The sequence below is a fragment of the Microtus pennsylvanicus genome, chromosome 1, assembly GCF_037038515.1.
Source record: "Microtus pennsylvanicus isolate mMicPen1 chromosome 1, mMicPen1.hap1, whole genome shotgun sequence".
Classification (NCBI taxonomy): Eukaryota; Metazoa; Chordata; class Mammalia; order Rodentia; family Cricetidae; genus Microtus; species Microtus pennsylvanicus.
In genome coordinates this window covers 58,549,915-58,569,254 of record NC_134579.1, presented here as the reverse complement: position 1 = coordinate 58,569,254, position 19,340 = coordinate 58,549,915, and the positions used below count along the sequence as shown (strand labels likewise).

Sequence of the window (19,340 nt, the reverse complement as noted above, 5' to 3'; positions counted from 1 at the left end):
GGGCTGGTAGATTCTTCTATATGTCCAGCATCTAGTTGCTCTTGTACCAGCTGTTCTAAAGCCTGTAGCTTTTCCTCAGCTAAAGGCCATTGCTTTGTCCATATTGGTTTCTCAGTCAACCATTTTAGAGGCAAGGCTGTTGGTATTTCTGAAGGGACATCAATTGCTTGTTCCTGCACAGCCCTAATGGCCGGTTTTGTCCTTTTGTAATAACTTTTAATATTCCTTTCAGAAATATGGGCTCTAGAAGTAGCAGGAATGTTAATTTGAGTATTCCATTGTTGTAATAGGTCACGACCCCATAAATTCATTGCAATATGGGCTACATAAGGCCTTAATTTTCCTATTTGTCCCTCAGGCCCTATACATTCAACCCATCTCGTGCTCTGCCTTACTTGAGATAGGGTTCCAATTCCCAGGAGCTGAACATTTACATTCTGAAGAGGCCAATATGGATGCCAAGATTCTGGGGTAATGATACTTACATCAGCACCTGTGTCCAGTAGGCCAGTAATAAAAATGCCATTTACACACACTCTCAGCTTAGGTCTTTGATCATTTATAGAAGTTTGCCAAAACACACGTAACTCATCTTTCTGATTACTATTGCTTGTAACAGTAGGCATGTGGCTTTCTAATTGTCCTGACGAGGCATGTTCTCTGCAGAAACTGGGAATGTCTGAACCATGTTTGCCATGGGGGCCTGTGAGGCCCCCCTCTCATGTTTCCCGTCTGTATCAGGTTGCCTTGTCTATCTCTTGTAGACCTGCATTCATTCGTCCAGTGTCTGCCCTTCCCACATCTTCTACATAAACCTGAAGGCTGATTCCTTCTATTCCTGTTATTTCTAGAAGACGCATTATTATTATTTCTGAAAACCCGTTGTTTACAATTCCTTTTCATATGACCCATTTTGCCACAATTAAAACATTTGGTATTCTGGTGTCTCCTTTTACCATTGGAAATTGCTTCTTCTACCCATGCTTCAGTGCCATAGTCAAATGTGTCAACATCTAGTGTATGCAAGACCCATTCTTCCAAGGACGCTGATCTGAACATTAAAGGCCTCAAGATCCTTTTGCATTCCACATTAGCATTTTCGTAAGCCAAAGACTCAATTATTATACGTCTTGCTTCTGGGTCAGGTATCCCCATTTGTACAGCCTTAGTTAATCTTTGTAAAAAGTCACTAAAGGGTTCTCTCTGACCCTGTTTAACTGTGACAAATGATTCCATTCTCTGTCCTGGGTCTTGTACTCTGTCCCAAGCCCTTAAGGCTGCTGTAGTACACATGGAGAGTATGTTTTCATCCAAATTAGCTTGTTCCTGAGGGTCTGAAAAGAGCCCTTCACCTAGAATTTTATCTAGGGAAACGTCAATTCCCTTCGCCTTTTCCTGCTGTTCTAAAAGTCTAGCCTCTTGCCTGAATAAGCATTTCCATTTTAATTGCGGTCCACTCTCAAGGACCGCGGAGCTCAGCTGGAGCCAGTCCAAGGGGGTTGCTTTGCTTGTTGTGGCCCAAGATTTTAGCATCTCTTTAACAAAAGGGGAGTGCATCCCAAAAGACATGATGGCCTGTTTAATTTCTTTGAGATCATTCATACGGACAGGCTCCCATGTATCTTCCTTGATGACCCTAGGGTTTCTGGAACCAACCACCTTTTCTGTTGTTATTACAGGAAAGGCATGTAGGGCTGTTGGTAGAGCTTTGTGAAAATTGTCCCGGAGGGATTTATCCACAGATGTAGTTAAAATTTGCCTTTCTACCCTTTGCTCTTCTTCATCAGAATTTAGAAATTCCTCAATCTTTTCAATTCTATTCACCATTGCTTTTTGTAATGTCTGAATCTCCTGCCCAGAATTATGTTCTAAAGCCTTCATTGAGGATTCTAGAGTATGAAATTTGTCCAGTAGAGATAACTTGTCATCTTTGGACATAATTTTTATGGCATAAACCGTGCCTTCTTGTATTGACAATCTTTCCGCCAATCTGTCATAAGCTTTAGACAAAATTCGATTGTCACATTCAGCAGTTTTGATTCTCTCAGTTAACGTTTCAGTTCCTACAGAAAGGGACTGCTAAAACTTACGATCTAATTCAGCTGTTCCTTCTTCCATAGTAATGAATTTCTCCTTAACATCAGAAAGGGACTGCTGAAACTTACGATCTAATTCAGCTGTTCCTTCTTCCATAGTAATGAATTTCTCCTTAACATCAACCTGTACTTTTTCTAGATTTTGCTCAGTTAACCGAGTCATGTTAAACAAAGATTTGTTTTCTTCCTGGAGAACTTCAAACTGATTCTTGAGAAGATTGTTGTCGCTCTCAATAGTTTTCAAACGTTCAACCTCTGCCTTAAGAGATTTGATCATTTTCCTATTATCAAACCAAATAGTGCTAAGGAAAATTAAGAATCCCAGGAATATCCATATATGTGGTGTGGTAGACACCTCTTGTAAGATCTCCCAAATGGTGCACTCAAAAGAACTATTGAAATAGGCTGCGGTCACATTCTCAGACATTATTTAGAAAAGAAAAAGTTCTCTTACCTGTAATAACTGGTTCCTGCCAGTGGTGGCGAAAGAGTCCAGTTGAATCCACGTGTCCTAAATCTGAAATAAAACGACTCAAAAACAAAATTGAAACAGACACCAGGCTGATAAGTATTTTTTGCCGGGGCTCTCAGGCCGCTGTCACGTGACCTGAGCGCTGGCGGCGGTGGGAGGGGGAGCAGCAGACACAGGCAGCGCGCGCGCCAGCGGGCGGGCACGGGAAATCTGGCCGGGGCGGCTCGGAACAGAGGCTTAGGCGCTGTTAAAAAGGCTCTGTCGATATCAAACTCACTGCTTGATACTCTAACAAGCAGCAGGGAAAATCGAGTCGCTCAGAATCTCAGCTGTTTCAGCGCGCGCCCAGAGAGACTGCTCAGAATCTCAACTTCTTCCGCGCGCGCCCAGAGAGACCGCCGCAGCGACCGGGGGTGCAAGAGACTCCGATTCGGGGCCGGTTCTCGGCAAAGCCCCACGTTGGGCGCCAGATGTACCCGCATAAAATAAAGGCAATGCAGATATCAAAGAATATTTACCAGTTTATTGTTAAACTTACTGAACCAAAGTTCCAGCGTAGCACAGGTAGCGAGGAACAAAAAGGGGCGAGCCGCCTCTCCGCGCACCCTTTATTGGCAGGGATTCGCCTGAGGCAAACCCCGCCCTCTAAAGGGAGCTGATTTAACCCCTTCAGACAATGAATCCAAGGGAACAGAGTGAAGGGGAAGGAGAACCCCAACTTCCTCCTGTGCTCCTCCTCTAAGTGCTGACTGAGCTCAGAGGCCTACACAGAACACTGGCAGCTTTCTGCTCTTCTTAGTCCTGTGACTTCTCTGTTGACATCTAAACTTTAGTAAAGGTTTTGGAATCCCAGTTCTTCCTCTTTCTCACTTCAGAGGAGCTGTACACTTTCTGACGGATGGCATCATGCACTGCGGTTCCTTTACCTGCTGGAAAAGCTCCCTGATTTACAATGCGGGGGCTGCTGGGGAAGGAAGACAGCAAGCAGACCCTCATATATGGGCAGGAATATAAAATGGCCACCGTGGAGAACACTAGCAACCTCTTAAAAGGTCAGTCACAGTCACCAGGACCACCTGCCCTAAACACCACGAACGGGTTTTGGGAATAGTCCCTATGCAAAGTCCCTGTCCAGATACTTCAGACAGGGTCAGCTTATGCTGGGGGATGGAAGTGCAGCTGGTGGGTGCGGAGGTTTGGTTGGTGTAGTTACCTAGAACGGCCACTCCTTCATAGTAAGGGGGTCTTGAGACCAGACATAGCCAGCAATCTTGGGTCTTGTTCGGATCTGTGAAATTGAGAGCCAGATAGGCTCCTTGTACCAAGTTGAGTAGTCTATCCCCTGTTCCAGGTTGACGGGGAGACAGGGTAGTGGTAGTAGTGGTAGGTGTGCTAGGGGTACTATTGCTGGCTAAGGGGGTCATTGAGGTATTATGATGTGCTGCTGGGGGTAAGGCTTGTGCAGGCTGAGAAGGGGATTTTTGTTCTGGTAGGACTGGATTTGGCCCTATTGATAGCTGAGGGCCTGCAGCTCCCGTTCACAGCAGCTCATGAAAGGATAGGATCATTGTGGCACATCTATGGAATCAGAAATTGCTCAGCCTTGAAAACACATTCCTCATGTATGGATGCACGCGTAATATCCAGAATAAAAAAATCCATGAAGATATAAAGTAGTGGTTGTCTGGGACTGGAAGAACAGGCATGAAGGGCAGTGCCCTGTCCAGAGATAGAAGCAACTGGACCAGGTCCATCAGTGTGAATGGGTAGGACATGTGTGAACTGGCAGGACACGTGTGAACTAGTAAGACATGGGTGAATTTGTAGGATGTGTGTGAACTGGTAAGATATGTGTGAACTGGTAAGATATGTGTGAACTGGTAAGATATGTGTGAACTGGTAAGATATGTGTGAACTGGTAAGATATGTGTGAACTGGTAAGATATGTGTGAACTGGTAAGATATGTGTGAACTGGTAAGATATGTGTGAACTGGTAAGATATGTGTGAACTGGTAAGATATGTGTGAACTGGTAGTACATGTGTGAACAGGTAGGACATGTGTGAAGAGGGTGGGAGGAGAGCTAGCAAGGATGGAACAATGGAGGGAAGACTGGATAAGGGTGACAGAGGGAATGGAATCTCTGTGTGACCAAAAAAAAAAAAACCTTCCAGATGGTAAGAAACTGGGGCAGCAGGAGCCAGTGTCCTAGAGGGAATTTTCCCCACAAGGTGGCAATGGGAAATAAGAGTCTTTTCAGAAGTGACGTAGAAGCAGTCGGCCATTCTTGCTGGAAAGCAAAGATCATCCTCAGTCCACCTCTGAGGGCCTGGGTGCACTGCAGCTGGTGCTCACTGTCACCAGAACAGGTATTAACTGGGAATAAACATCCTAGTACCCACACCCTGGCATGATCTCTTCACCTGGGTAATAAGAATGGCTTCATGGCCGGGCGGTGGTGGCGCACGCCTTTAATCCCAGCACTCGGGAGGCAGAGGCAGGCGGATCTCTGTGAGTTCGAGACCAGCCTGGTCTACAAGAGCTAGTTCCAGGACAGGCTCCAAAACCACAGAGAAACCCTGTCTCGAAAAACCAAAAAAAAAAAAAGAATGGCTTCACAGGCTGTCTTCCTCAAGGCCTATTCTTCTCTTTATCAGCAGGAGGAGCTTCTCTCTTCCCATCTCTCTAAGGCAGAGCTGTGGGTCTCAAGCCCACAGACAGGGAAACTGTCTTCAGTAGCAACATTGTGTACCTAGGGAAGCACAAGCACCAGGCTGTGGTGTCTACTGTTGCATCATCAATGTTTAAAGCTCCGTTATCTGTCCTGAGCTCAGCATGACTGTACGTGTTCAGACTTTCTGGAACCCAGTAAAATGCTTTAAGTCAGGGTTGACAACCCTGATTTTACTGAACACACTAGACACTTCGTAAGGGATTTTGGTTGGATAAATGGAAGGTGTATCTTCAGGAGGAAAGAGATGCATCATTTACTAATGAGAAAATAAGATACCCGTTAGAGTTCTCAACTTGAAATAAAACATGTAAGAAGGTAGCAGCCCAATGTTTGGTCTTACTAGTTTAAATTTAGTTCATATAGGAACACAGGTGCCACCATAGTGGTCATCTGGCCTCTCACTCACAGCTGATCCCCTACAGATGTCTGAGTGGAAGGCAGCCCTTCAGTGGGTTTCTCATGATTTCCCAAAGCAGTCCCCCTCATTGCAGGAATCGGCTTTCCTTTGTAAGGTGCCTTTTTTATTTTTATTTTGTTTGCATCTTATATCAAAGCTTGCTTCCTTACTACTGCTTTCACTCCTAAATCTGATGTTAACCAAAGTAAGCTTTATTTTTTCTTTATTCTCTTTTATTAACTTTATTTTTATTTAATTTCTAAATTGTTTTTATTGGTCTATATATTTTCCTCCCCTCCCCTGCCATTCACTCTTCTCCCCTTGTACCCTCTCCCGGTCCTCGTGATCCCAATTTACTCAGGAGATCTTGTCTTTTTCTACTTTCTATGTGTGTCTCTCTTATGGTCCTCTTTGTTGTCTAGGTTCTCTAGGATTGTGAACTGTAGCCTGGTTTATCTTGGCTTTATGTCTAAACCCCACTTATGAGTGAGTACATATAATCTTTGTCTTTCCAGGTCTGGGTTACGTCACACAATATGATGCTTTCTAGATCCATCCATTTGCCTGCAAATTCATGATGTAATTATTTTTTAGCTGTGTAGTACTCTATTGTGTAAATGTAGCACATTTTGCTTATTTATCTTTGTTAGAGAGGCATTTAGGTTGTTTCCAGGTTCCGGCTATGACAAATAATGTTTCTATGAACATAGTTGAGCACATGTCCTGGTGGTAAAGATAAAGATCATTGAGGTATATACCCAAAAGTGGTATTGCTGGGTCTTGAGGTAGATTGTTTCCTAATTTTCTGAGAAATCGCTATACTAATTTCCAAACCGGCTGTACCAGTTTACACTCCCACCAGCTATGGAGGAGTGTTCCTTTTACCACAACCTCTCCAGCATAAGTTGTCATCAGTGTTTTTGATTTTGGCCATTCTTGCAAGTGTAAGATGGAATCTCAGAGTTGTTTTGATTTGCATTTCTTTGATGGCTAAGGATGTTGAGCATTTCCTTAAGTGTCTTTCAGCCATTAGAGATTCCTCTGTAGAGAATTATCTGTTTAGGTCTGTACCGCATTTTTTTTATTGGATTACTTTTTTTGACTGATGACCAATTTCTTGAGTTCTTTGTATATTTTGGAGATCAGCCCTCTGTCTGATGTGGGGCTGGTGCAGATCTTTTCCAATTTGGTACACTGTCATTTTTTGACCATGTTTTTTTGCTTTATAGAAGCTTTTCAGTTTCAGGAGGACCCATTTATTAATTGTTTCTCTCATTGTCTGTGCTACTGGGGTTATATTTAGGAAGTGGTCTCCTGTGCCAATGCATTCAAATGTACTTCCCACTTTTTCTTCTATGAGGCTCAGTGTGGTTGGTTTTGTGTTGAGGTCTTTGATTCTTGAGTTGTGTTCATGGTGAGAGATATGGATCTATTTTCATTCTTCTACATGTTGATATCCAGTTATACCAGCACCATTTGTTGAATATGCTTTGTTTTTTATTTTATATGTTTGATTTTTAATTTTTTTGTCAAAAACCAGGTATTCTTATATGTGTGGATTGATATTCCAGTCTTCAATTCAATTTCATTGATCCTCCTGTCTGTGTTTATGTCAATACAAGGCTGTTTTCAGCACTGTAACTCTGTAGTAGAGTTTGAAGTCAGAGATTGTGATGCCTCCAGAATTTCCTTTATTGTACAGTATTGTTTGGGATATCCTGGATTTTTTTTTTTTTTTTGCTTTTTCATATGAAGTTGAATATTGTTTTTTTCAAGGTCTGTGAATAATTTTTTCTGGAATTTTGATGGGCATTGCATTGAATCTGTAGATTGCTTTTGGGAAGATTGTCATTTTTACTATGTTAATTCTACCTACCCAAGATAGTGAGAGATCTTTTCATTTTCTGTTGTCTTCCTCAATTTCTTTCTTCAAAGATTTAAAGTTATTGTCATACAGGTCTTCCACTTGGTTAGAGTTACTCAATGATATTTTTTGCTATTTGTCGTTATTGTAAAGGGTGATGTTTCTCTGATTTCTTTCTTACCCATGTATCATCTTTGAAAAAGAGACTACTGATTTTTTTAGTTAATCTTGTCTCTTGCTACATTACTGAATGTTCTTATGAGTTGTATAAATTCCTTGGTAGAATTTTTGGGGTCACTTATGTAAACTATCATATCATCAGCAAGTACTGAGAGTTTGACTTCTTTTCTGATTCATATCCCCTTGATTTCTTTATGATTTCTTATTGCTCTTGTTAGAACCCAAAAAACTATATTGAGTAAATATGGAGAGAGTAAACAACCTTGTCGTGGTCCTGATTTTGGTGGGATCACTGTGAGTTTCTCTCCGTTTAATTTGATGTTGGCTGTTGGCTTCCTGTATATTGCCTTTATTATGTTTAGATATGTTCCTTGTATCCATGATCTCTCCAAGATCTTTATCATGAAGGGATGTTGTATTTTGTCAAAGGTGTTTGCATCATCTAATGAGATGATCATGTGGGTTTGCTTATATGGTGGATTAAAAAATATGGAACGCTTCACAAATTTGTGAGTCATTCTTGAGCAGGTGCCCAGCTAATCTTCTCTGTATGATTCCAATTTTAGTATATGTGCTGCTGAAGCTAGAACTTTTTTAAAATAAAGATTTATTTATTATGTATACAGTGCTCTGCATGCATCCTTGCAGGCCAGAAGAGGGTGCCAGATCTTAATACAGCTGGTTGTGAGCCACCATGTGGTTGCTGGGAATTGAACTCAGAATCTGGACCTTGCTATGGAGACCATACTGGCCTCAAACTCATAAAGATCTTGCTGCCCCTACCTCTTGAGTGTTGAGATTAACAGCCTGTGCCACCACAAAGGTGTGCCACCTTACTTTTGAGACAGTATCTCCCTCTTAACCCAGAGCTCAGACTGGAGAGACTGTGTGGCCAGTGAACCCCTAAGGCCTCCTGTCTTTGCCTTTCTCAGAACCTGAGTTATAGACACTACCATGTCTATAACTGGGTACTGAACTTAGACCATCATGTTCTTACAGCCACCGTTTACCAACTGAGCCATCTCCCTAGCCCTGCAAATTTCTGTACTCTAATATTGAATAATGCCCCAATACTCTTTCCAGAAAACAGCTTCTGGAATTCTCCTGTCTGGGCATTAGACCTGTTACATTGATCTATTAAGAATGAGAAACTCATAACTAATGCCATATAATGCAAAAGTAGTCTGATTGAGGATCTCTTAAAAAGAAAAAACTGTTTTATTAACTAGAGATTTTTAGGAATGGGATAATAAATCTTGTTTCTGAAAACTCTAAAAATGCATATTTTATAACTCTCTATACTCATTTTACTCTCTCATCCAAACCTATGTACATTTATCTAGCACTGTGATTCATTTAGAGGTCTATATATGCCTGAATCTATCCTTTTGTGTATCTGTAATTATTTACTTTCCAGAAATGCTTTTGAAAATGCTAAGCACTTCTTAAAAACTTAAGCTGTGTCATTACTAGGGTATACATGGTACTTTCTGCTTGCCCCACCCAGTCCAGCATGGTGAAGCCACTCGTGCCTCTGAGAGCCACACATACCACCCCTCTTCCAGGCACACAGCAGATATATGTTGCCATCAAAAAAGCTATAGCATGTTGCTCACAAACCCCATCCAAATGCTTGATCTCCTGAAAGAGCCAGAGGTTGTGCTGGCAGCATAGTCCAGAGAGCCAGCATTTTTAAATGGCATGACTTTATTTTTCTTCTACAGCTGAGTCAGGAAAACCTCTCTTAAAGGAGCCGTGGGATGTGGCCAGTAAACAGCAAGAAGCTGATTAAACTCTGCATTTTTGTGTCTAGAATTTAACTATCTCATATTTTTAAGTGAAATTTAGTTTGCCACATGAAGGGGGAGACGTTGGGTGCCAATTTGTAGCAGTAGGATGCTGGTTCATCCTGGTCACCCAAAGTCAAAATAATCACATAGAAATTGTATTAATTAAATCACTGCTTGGTGCATTAGCTCTAACTTCTTATTGGCTAACTCTTATATTTATTTAACCTATTTTTATTAATGTGTGTATTGCCATGTGGCTGTGGCTTACCGGGTAAAGTTCCCAGCATCTATCTCCAGCAGCTCCATGGCTTTTCTCTGTGATGTGGGAGTGATTTTTTTCTAATCTGTTGCTTTCATTGGTTACTTAATAAAGAAACTGCCTAGGCCCATTTGATAGGCCACCCCTTAGGTGGGTGGAGTAAACAGAACAGAATGCTGGGAGAAAGAAGCAGATTCAGGCAGTTGCCATGATTCTCCCGCCGGACACAGATGCAGGTTAAAATCCTCCCCGGTAAGCCACCAGCTCGTGGTGCTACACAGAATATTAGAAATGGGTTAGATCAATATGTAAGAGCTAGCCAATAAGAGGTTATAACTAATGGTTATAAACAGTGTTTAAAAGCATACAGTTTCCGTGTAATTATTTCGGGGCATAAGCTAGCCATGCAGGTGGCTGGGTGACAGGGACGCAGCCCCACCGCTTATATTACAACATCTCTGACTCCACCCTTCTTTCTCCCAGAATTCAGCTTAGTTTTCCCTGCCTACCTGTGTTCTTCCCTGCCATAGCCTCAAAGCAGTTCTTTATTCATTAAGCAATAAATGCATCACATAGACAGAAGGACCTTCCACACCAAGCTATGCATTTAAAAATTACTTTTATGCTGACTCTGTTGCATATGGTGTGTTTGTGTGATGGTACACTTTGGCAGGGTCCTCTGAGGTGTCCATTACATGCAGAGACCCACCTCTGTACCAAATCTCTTCTCTTCCACTTGCTAAAATCTGTGACTTTAACTCTCCACTTTCATTCTCTTTCTCTCTTTCTCTCTCTCTCTCTCTCTCTCTCTCTCTCTCTCTCTCTCTCTCTCTCTCTCTGTAAATGCCTTGCCTCCTTGTTGCAAAGTATCAGTCAGTAATAAAGAAAAGCCAGCTTTCTCTTCCACACTTCTCATTTAACTTTACGTGTAACTTAAATTCAACTGCATGTATAAATACATGGACGTACTGTTTTAAAAAATTTTAAGCATCCCTAATGAGCTCTGTTCATTGTATCTCCTTCCAGACTAAGAAAGCAATAAGCCTCAAATATTTTAAATGATGCTAAATATATGGTTGAATCTGTTATAACATACCATATATGTTATTTAATTCTGCTTAATACATTCTATACAATAATAAAAATCTAAGGTTAGAAAGATCTATTTCAGATTAACAAAATATGTTCCTCACTATTGTCAGTTTCTTTTCCTGTAAGCTGTTCTTCACTATTGTCAGTTTTACTGTTAAACTTCTATTGTAAATAATTTTTCTTCTTTGTCCTTCACAAGTATAAATCTCACCTGTTAAGTTAAAAACCAGTACAGTCAAGCTGGAGGACTCTAGACAAAGCATTCCTCCATGGCCTCTCAGCTTAGATCCAGCTCTGCAGGCAGATCCTATACTGTAGTCATAACCTATATATACTTAATAAAAGCCCTCGAATGCTCAGAGATCTGGGGAATATGCCATTCAAGAGTTTAATTATTTTTTTTAACTTCTGAATTGTCATGCTTTTCCATGTCATATTTTTTTTTAATTGAGAAAAGGAAAAAAAAAACAAGTTTCCACCTCCTCCCAGCCTCCCACTTCCCTCCCCCTCCTCCCACCCTTCTCCCCTTCCCCCCACTCCTCTCCCCCTCCCTCTTCAGTCCAAAGAGCAGTCAGGGTTCTCTGCCCTGTGGAAAGTCCAAGGTCCTCCCCCCTCTGTCCATATCTAGGAAGGTGAACATCCAAACTGGCTAGGCTCCCGCAAAGCCAGCACTTTAAGTAGGATCAAAACCCCGTGCCAGTGTCCTTGGCTTCTCACCAGCCCTCATTGTTCGCCATGTTCAGAGAGTCCAGTTTTATCCCATGCTTTTTCAGTATAGTCCAGCTGTCCTTGGTGGCCTCCCAATAGATCAGCCCCACTGTCTCAGTGGGTGGGTGCACCCCTCATGGCCCCGACTTCTTTGCTCATGTTCTCCCTCCTTCCGCTCCTCATTGGGACCTTGGGAGCTCAGTCCAGTGCTCCAGTGTGGGTCTCTGTCTCTATCTCCATCCATCACCAGATGAAGGTTCTATGGTGGTATGCAAGATACTCATCAGTATTGCTATAGGATAGGGTCATTTCAGGTTCCCTATCCTCAGCTGCCCAAGGAACTAACTGGGAACATCGCCTTGGGCTCCTGGGAGCCACTCTAGGTTCAAGTCTCTTGCCAACCCTAAGGTGGCTCCCTTAACTAAGAATTGTGCTTCCATGCTCCCCTATCCAACCTTCCTTTATCCCAATCATCCTTTTTCCCCAAGTTCCCCCCATCCTCCCCTTCTCCCTTTTCTCTCCCCATCCCCCCTTACCCCATCCCACCCTGTTACGGGAGGTCCTCCCACTCCTCCAGCCTATCACCCATTGGGGCGTGGTCTCTCTCCCTTTAAAAAAGCGGCCACTTCCCTCTCCTCTCTCTCTTCACTTCCTGCTCCGCTGGCGACTAGACTTCCTTCCTGGTTGCGCAGAGGGCTGACGGTGATCTGTAAGTTTTTTCCCCTTTAAATAAATACCAGCCTATTAATCATAATTCCAAACTGGTGTGGCATTGTTTATGACTTACGCCTTCAATTGGCACCCAACGTTTGGTTTTGGAACCTCTCCTTTCCCCGTTCGGCTGCCGGCCGCAAGTTTGGCTTGGTGGGAGCCCTCCCTTCCTCAGCCACCACCTGTGCCTTGCAGCGGCGGCCTTGGCCTCCCCAGGTGGATTTAAACTCCACAGGCCCTCGTAGTCTCTGCCCGCTTGGTTTGCTCTTTTCTGAGTCGTTTTTAAATCTCCCTTGCAAGCACAGATCTTAAGTGGCGCAAACCAGAGCACGCGGTTGCTGAAAGCTGCAACCCCTCAGAGTGACTCTGTCACGTGGAGGCATAAGCGGCTTCCAGGTTGCTCTTCTCTACCCCTGGATTCTGGTTTCTGGTTCCATCTCTGTAATTGATATAATTACATTTACTTTGTTGAGCAACTTACATTTTCCAGTTTTTAACAAATACTAGGCGGACTCTGAAACAGGACCCTGTTTTCGTTGAGACTTGGCAACATCGCCACCTGCTGGATAATAGGTAATATGGCAGTTTTCGTTTCCAATGTGAATTTTACTGTTCTGGTTACCAATACAATGGGTTATATCATGCAAGGTTTATATGACTATGGGGATAACTTAATTTACTGCTTACTTGGTTTCAGTATTCTTTTGCATATTCTATCATTTAGGAAGATCATGGCACTCCTAAGAACCATAAAATCTTTACTAGAAACTAATGCAGGTCAGGAGATTCAGGATTCAAAAGAGACAATAATAAAGACAATAATAAAAAGACTTGAAATGATTGAAGAAATGATTGGAGCTGGTGAACAGAGTAATAAGGCACAAGGACAGGATACAATGCTAGCACCAGCTATTAGAACTGGCTTACCCAAGGTTTTAGCGGCATATCCTATACTTAATTCTGACAAAGCGTCAACTTCTAAAGGCTCAAAGGGAGTCAGAGAAGCTAGATGGACGCCAATAGCAATGAATGATGTAAAAGAAATTAAGCAAGCTATTGTTAATTTTGGCTTGCACTCTGCATACGTAAAGGAAATGATAAGGACTTGGGCTTCTAATGCTAGAGCTACCCCCCATGATTTCCATCAGTTAGTATCTGCAGTTTTAGATAATGGACCTTCCTTGATGTTTGGAATTTATTTCAGAGAAGAATCCAAACATATGGAACAGCAAGGAAGAGCAAAAGGTGTCGAGGTTTCCCAAAATCAAATTCTTGGTACAAGAGAATATGCTGATCCACAGTTCCAAGTTCTTTATGATGATGAAGTACTGTGTCTATGTCACCAAGCAGCTTTAAATGCTTGGAATAGGATACAAGATCCAGCAAAAAGGGTTGAATCATATACCAGAATTAGGCAGGGACAGAGAGAACCCTTTATTGACTTTTTGCAAAGATTAATTAAGGCTCTGGACATAGGGGTAACAGACCCAGAAGCTAGACGAATACTTCTTGAATCTCTAGCTTTTGAGAATGCAAACATAGAATGCAAAAAGATAATTGGGCCTTTAAAGTCTAGATCAGCACCTATGGATGAATGGATTCAGCATATGATGAATGTTGAGACGTTTAGCTATAACGATGAATCTTGGGTAGGAGAAGCGATTTCCACAGCAATGAGGAGACATGAAACTGCCAGGTGTTTTAATTGTGGTAAATTAGGACATCTGAAAAGGGATTGCAGGCATAGAATTTCTAGGAATATTATCTCCTCTGGGAATGACAAAAATAGGAGACCTAGGCCTTCAGGTATATGTAGGAGATGCGGTAAAGGCCGACATTGGTCCAACGAATGCAGGTCAACAACAGACAAACAAGGCAACCCGATACCATCGGGAAACTCCTTGAGGGGCCTCTCGCAGGCCCCCAAGCCAACAGTGGCCCAGTCATTCCCAGTCACAGTGGAGAACGTGCCTCACCAAGAAAATTAAAAGCTCCAATTTCTGCTGTAAAAAGTAATACTGGTCTAAATGATGAATTACGTGTGGAGGATGAGTCAAAAAACCCAGTAGGACAGAGTAAACGTATATTTTGGCAGACTTCTATTAATGATCAAAGACCAAAGCTAAGAGTCTGTATAAATGGCACTTTTATTGAAGGCTTATTAGACACAGGTGCGGATGTAAGTATTATTACCCCAGAATCTTGGCATCCGAATTGGCCTCTTCAAGAGGTAGATGTTTAGTTCCTGGGAATTGGAACCCTATCTCGTGTAAAACAAAGCACATGATGGGCTGAATGCATGAGGCCCGAAGGGCAAATAGGAAGACTAAGGCCATATATAGCCAATATTGCCATAAATTTATGGGGCCGTGACCTGCTACAGCAATGGAATACCCAGATTAACATTCCTGTAGTTCCAGGAACTCATAATTCTGGGAAGGATATGATGAGGTATTATGGAAAAAGGTCACCAGCCATTCAGGCTGTACAAGAACATACAGCAAATACCAAACCTTTAGAGGTACCAACAGCCTTACCTTTAAAATGGCTAACTGAGAAGCCAATATGGATCAAACAGTGGCCTCTAGCTGAAGATAAACTGCAGGCATTGGAACAGCTGGTGCAGGAGCAACTAGATGCTCACCACATTGAAGAATCAACCAGCCCTTGGAATTCTCCTGTGTTTGTTGTAAAAAAGAAATCTGGTAAATGGAGAATGGTGACAGATCTAAGAGCTGTCAACAAAGTAATTCAACCTATGGGTCCACTACAGTCTGGAATTCCTTTGCCTTCTCTTTTACCAAAAGGATGGCCTCTTATAGTTATTGATTTGAAAGATTGTTTTTTCACTATACCGTTACAAGAAAAGGATAGAGAAAAATTTGCCTTCACAGTGCCTACTTATAATAATTCTCAGCCTAATAAGAGATATCAGTGGACTATCCTCCCACAGGGTATGCTCAATAGTCCTACACTGTGCCAATATTTTGTAAGTAAGCCATTGGAAATAATTCGTAAACAATTCCCCAAGTCCATCATTTATCATTACATGGATGACATCTTGTTATCTGATTCAAATAAAGATACTTTAGAAAGGATGTTTGAAGAAGTAAAGAAAGTCTTGCCTAGGTGGGGATTACAAATTGCCCCTGAAAAGATTCAATGAGGAAACTCTATTAATTACCTAGGTTACAGAATAGGGTTAGAGAAAATTAAAACGCAAAAGGCACAAATTAGGAGAGACTGCTTAAAGACTCTTAATGACTTCCAAAGATTGTTAGGAGACATTTCCAGTCTACGACCAGCTGTTGGGATAACACCTGATCTAATAGTTCATTTAAACAAAACCTTAGATGGTGATAAAGATTTGAATAGCCCAAGAAATCTGACAGCTGAAGCAGAAAAGGAACTGACAATGATTGAGGAAAAATTACAGGAGGCACATGTGGATAGGGTGAACCCAAATCTTAGCTGCATCCTAGTCATATTGCCTTCCAGAATTTCTCCTACAGAGATTCTAATGCAGAGGAAAGATATTATTTTAGAGTGGATATTTATACCTAATAAACCAAGTAAAAAATTAAAAACTTATGTGGAAAAAGTCTCTGAATTAATTATAAAAGGTAAGCTGAGACTTCGTCAACTAGCAGGTATAGACCCAGCAGAAATTATAGTGCCTTTTACTACTGAAGAAATAAAAAAGTTATGGGAAGACAATGAACCGTGGCAAATAGCTTGTGCTAATTTTTTGGGAGAAATTAATAGCAACTATCCCAAAAGTGGTAGACTTAACCTTATAAAAAGAACTTCTTGGATTCTTCCTAGAATTGTACGTGATGCTCCAATAACTGTAGCCCGTACGTTCTATACTGATGCAAATAAATCAGGGAAAGCAGGTTACAAGTCAGATGAATTGAGTAAGGTGGAACACAGCCCTTATAATTCTGTCCAGAAGGCAGAATTATATGCCATTCTTATGGTGCTAAGGGATTTTAAAGAACCTCTTAATATAGTTACAGATTCACAATATGCAGAAAGAGTTATCTTGCATATTGAAACCGCTAAATTTATACCAGATGACACAGAGTTGACTTCATTGTTTATCCAGGTATAAGACATAATCAGGAATAGGCTTTGTCCGATGTACATAACACACATCCGTTCCCATACAGGTCTGCCTGGTCCTCTAGCCCAAGGCAACGCTGAGATTGATCAATTATTGATTGGAAGTGTGTTGCAGGCCTCGGAATTTCATAGGAAGCATCATGTCAATAGTAAAGGCCTAAAGAAAGAATTTTCCATTACTTGGCAACAAGCTAAGGATATTATGAAGAGATGTCCTACTTGTTCTTTCTATAATCAAACACCGTTGCCTGCAGGGAGTAACCCAAAGGGTACTAAGAGAAATGAAATCTGGCAGATGGATGTGTTCCACTTTATGGAATTTGGTAAATTAAAGTATGTACACCACACCATAGACACGTAATCAGGTTTTCAATGGGCTACTGCCCTGAGCTCAGAAAAGGCTGGTTCAGTAATCACACATTTATTGGAAGTTATGGCCATCATGGGTATACCTGCACAAATAAAGACAGATAATGGTCCAGCATAGGTATCTAAGAAAATGAAATGCTTTTTTGATTATTATAATATAAAACACATTACAGGTATACCAAATAATCCTACAGGTCAGGCAGTTATAGAAAGATCAAATCATACTATAAAGGATATGCTGAACAAACAGAAAGGGACCGAAAATACCCCCAGAAATAGATTACATAATGCTTTATTAACCTTGAATTTTCTTAACGCTAATGAGAAAGGAACGACAGCAGCAGAAAGACATTGGATAATGGAAAAGTCTGCTGAACTAAATCAACCGATTTATTTCAAAGATGTGCTGACCTCTCAGTGGAAGCCAGGAGATGTGCTACGTTGGGGAAGGGGTTTTGCTCTTGTTTCCACAGGAGAAGAAAAATTGTGGATACCATCAAAATTAATAAAGTTTCGATTTGAAGAGGAGAAACCTCTTGGAAAGGAGAAATGACAACTCATCCACAATGATGATATTCATACAGGTGGTAAGAAAAACATATAGAATGGGGGCAGGGTTCTGTTCTTATCTCCACAGGAAAACACTCATCTTTGAGAAATTCAAGGAACCCTGGATGTTTGGATACTGACAGATGGAAAACTACCTGCCCAATAGGAAATATCAAGAAAACTGAATGGGTTGTGTAAGTAATATTAAACCATATTTCTAAATTTATAAAGCTGGTTTTGAAGTTGGACTCTGGCTCAGTCCCTCTCCAATTCCAAGCCTGTTAGTAAGAGAAAAACCCAGAGTTTCTGTCTCATGTCAAGAGCCATGATGTCGGACATAAAGAAATATGAGTTTAGAAAACATCTTTGCTTTTCTTCATATCTATCATACTTTTCATTGAATATATCTATCATGTCTTTCATTGAACATATATATATGTCTATATGATTAATGTTTAAGTTTTTCACAATGAACAATGAGTTTTTCCTGAAGTGACATTTGAAGCTTCCAGGAAGAAGATGGGGCCCCATAACAACAACTCCACCTGGTTGATATGATGTCATCATACTGATAGCACTACTACAAGACCTGCTTTGGGTACCAGCTGCACAAGACAGTTCCAACTTGGTTAGCTGAAATGGTGCACATCTTATACAACATTTTGGCCAGACCTGCACAAAATACTCAGAGACTATTTGCAATTTTAAAAGACATTGATCTTGAAATTTAACCATCATTTTACTTTCACAGGATTCCCCAGAAATAACATTGCCCCCATGACAGCTGGAAGTAATTCTAGAGGACGACGTCCCCTCTCCCAGTAAAGTTTGCCCTTGGGTTTAGGGACATCATTTAGGGGTTGATTATAATTATTATATGATTGAGGGTTGGGGGAGGAATTTTATAAGCTCAGGGATCATTTTGAAAAAAAAGGGATGATGGGATAATAGATTTGTAATCGTGAGTTACTGTTTTTAGACAAATATATTGGTATAGATTCTTGTATATTGATACAAAGCTAAATTATATTGACTATTGTATGCATGCATGTTTCTACCTCTGTTTAAAACGTTTTTTATGTATTGACATATATTGTATTGATATATATATTGTATATATTTACCATATTGCAGTGTATATTTCTACCTCTGATTAAGATACTTATATAATGTTTGTGTATTGATATATATTTACCTACTGCAATGTATATTTGTACATTGTTTATATTTGGAGGTCATTGTCCTCATTTGTTTCACAGTCATTTATTGTCTTAATCTTTAAGTTAGATAGATATTGAGAATTATATAGATTAATAGTCATCTAAGTTTGTCATTTATAATTAGACTAATCAGGTTCTCTAGATATATAGAGATTATACTCAGTATAGATAGATAGTCTTCAACTTCTTCAAAGAGCTGTAGAAAATGGCCTTTAATCTAACTCAGAGTTTTGTGGTAGCAAGACACAATTGCTCCTGGCAACACCACTCTATTCCCGAGAGAATGTTGAGCACCAAAGACACTCCACCTGAAGCCTTTCTTTTTGGCAGAAGTGGCCTTTGGGCAAAGAAATGCCCATACCTCAACCACTGACAGAGATTCAGAGCATGCATCAATGGATAAAACAGGACTGTCATATCCTGCCAAGACAGGGTAAGATAGTTTTGAAAAGTTGCTTGCCTTTGAAAATGGTGTGTCAGTTATGTTAGGCCTTAGCCAAAGTTGGTTGTTTCAACACTGCTAATGTGACTTTGGATGATTGCCCAGGTAGCTAGTTGTCTCTGTGATTTGTTGCATGTTTTGGAAGTTGTTTTACTGAACTTCCTAATTACCCAGGTAACATTATTTCCCTTCTCAGATCTTTGATGGGGTTGAAGACTATATAAATGTAGTTACTTTCTCTCATGACTTGGCCAAGTTATTTATTATACAAGAACTAAGCTAGTTAGAATAGGATATTTGTACTTATTGTATATAATTTCATAGTAGGTTTA

The 19,340-nt window shown here is 40.9% G+C and overlaps 1 non-coding gene across 1 annotated transcript; it reads right to left on the bottom strand.

The window, feature by feature from the left end:
- Positions 1-8,226: 8,226 nt before the first annotated feature.
- Positions 8,227-8,333, bottom strand: LOC142842762 (U6 spliceosomal RNA). Its single transcript, XR_012909442.1, has one exon. It is a non-coding gene; the product is annotated as a U6 spliceosomal RNA (small nuclear RNA).
- Between the last annotated feature and the right edge of the window lie 11,007 nt (positions 8,334-19,340).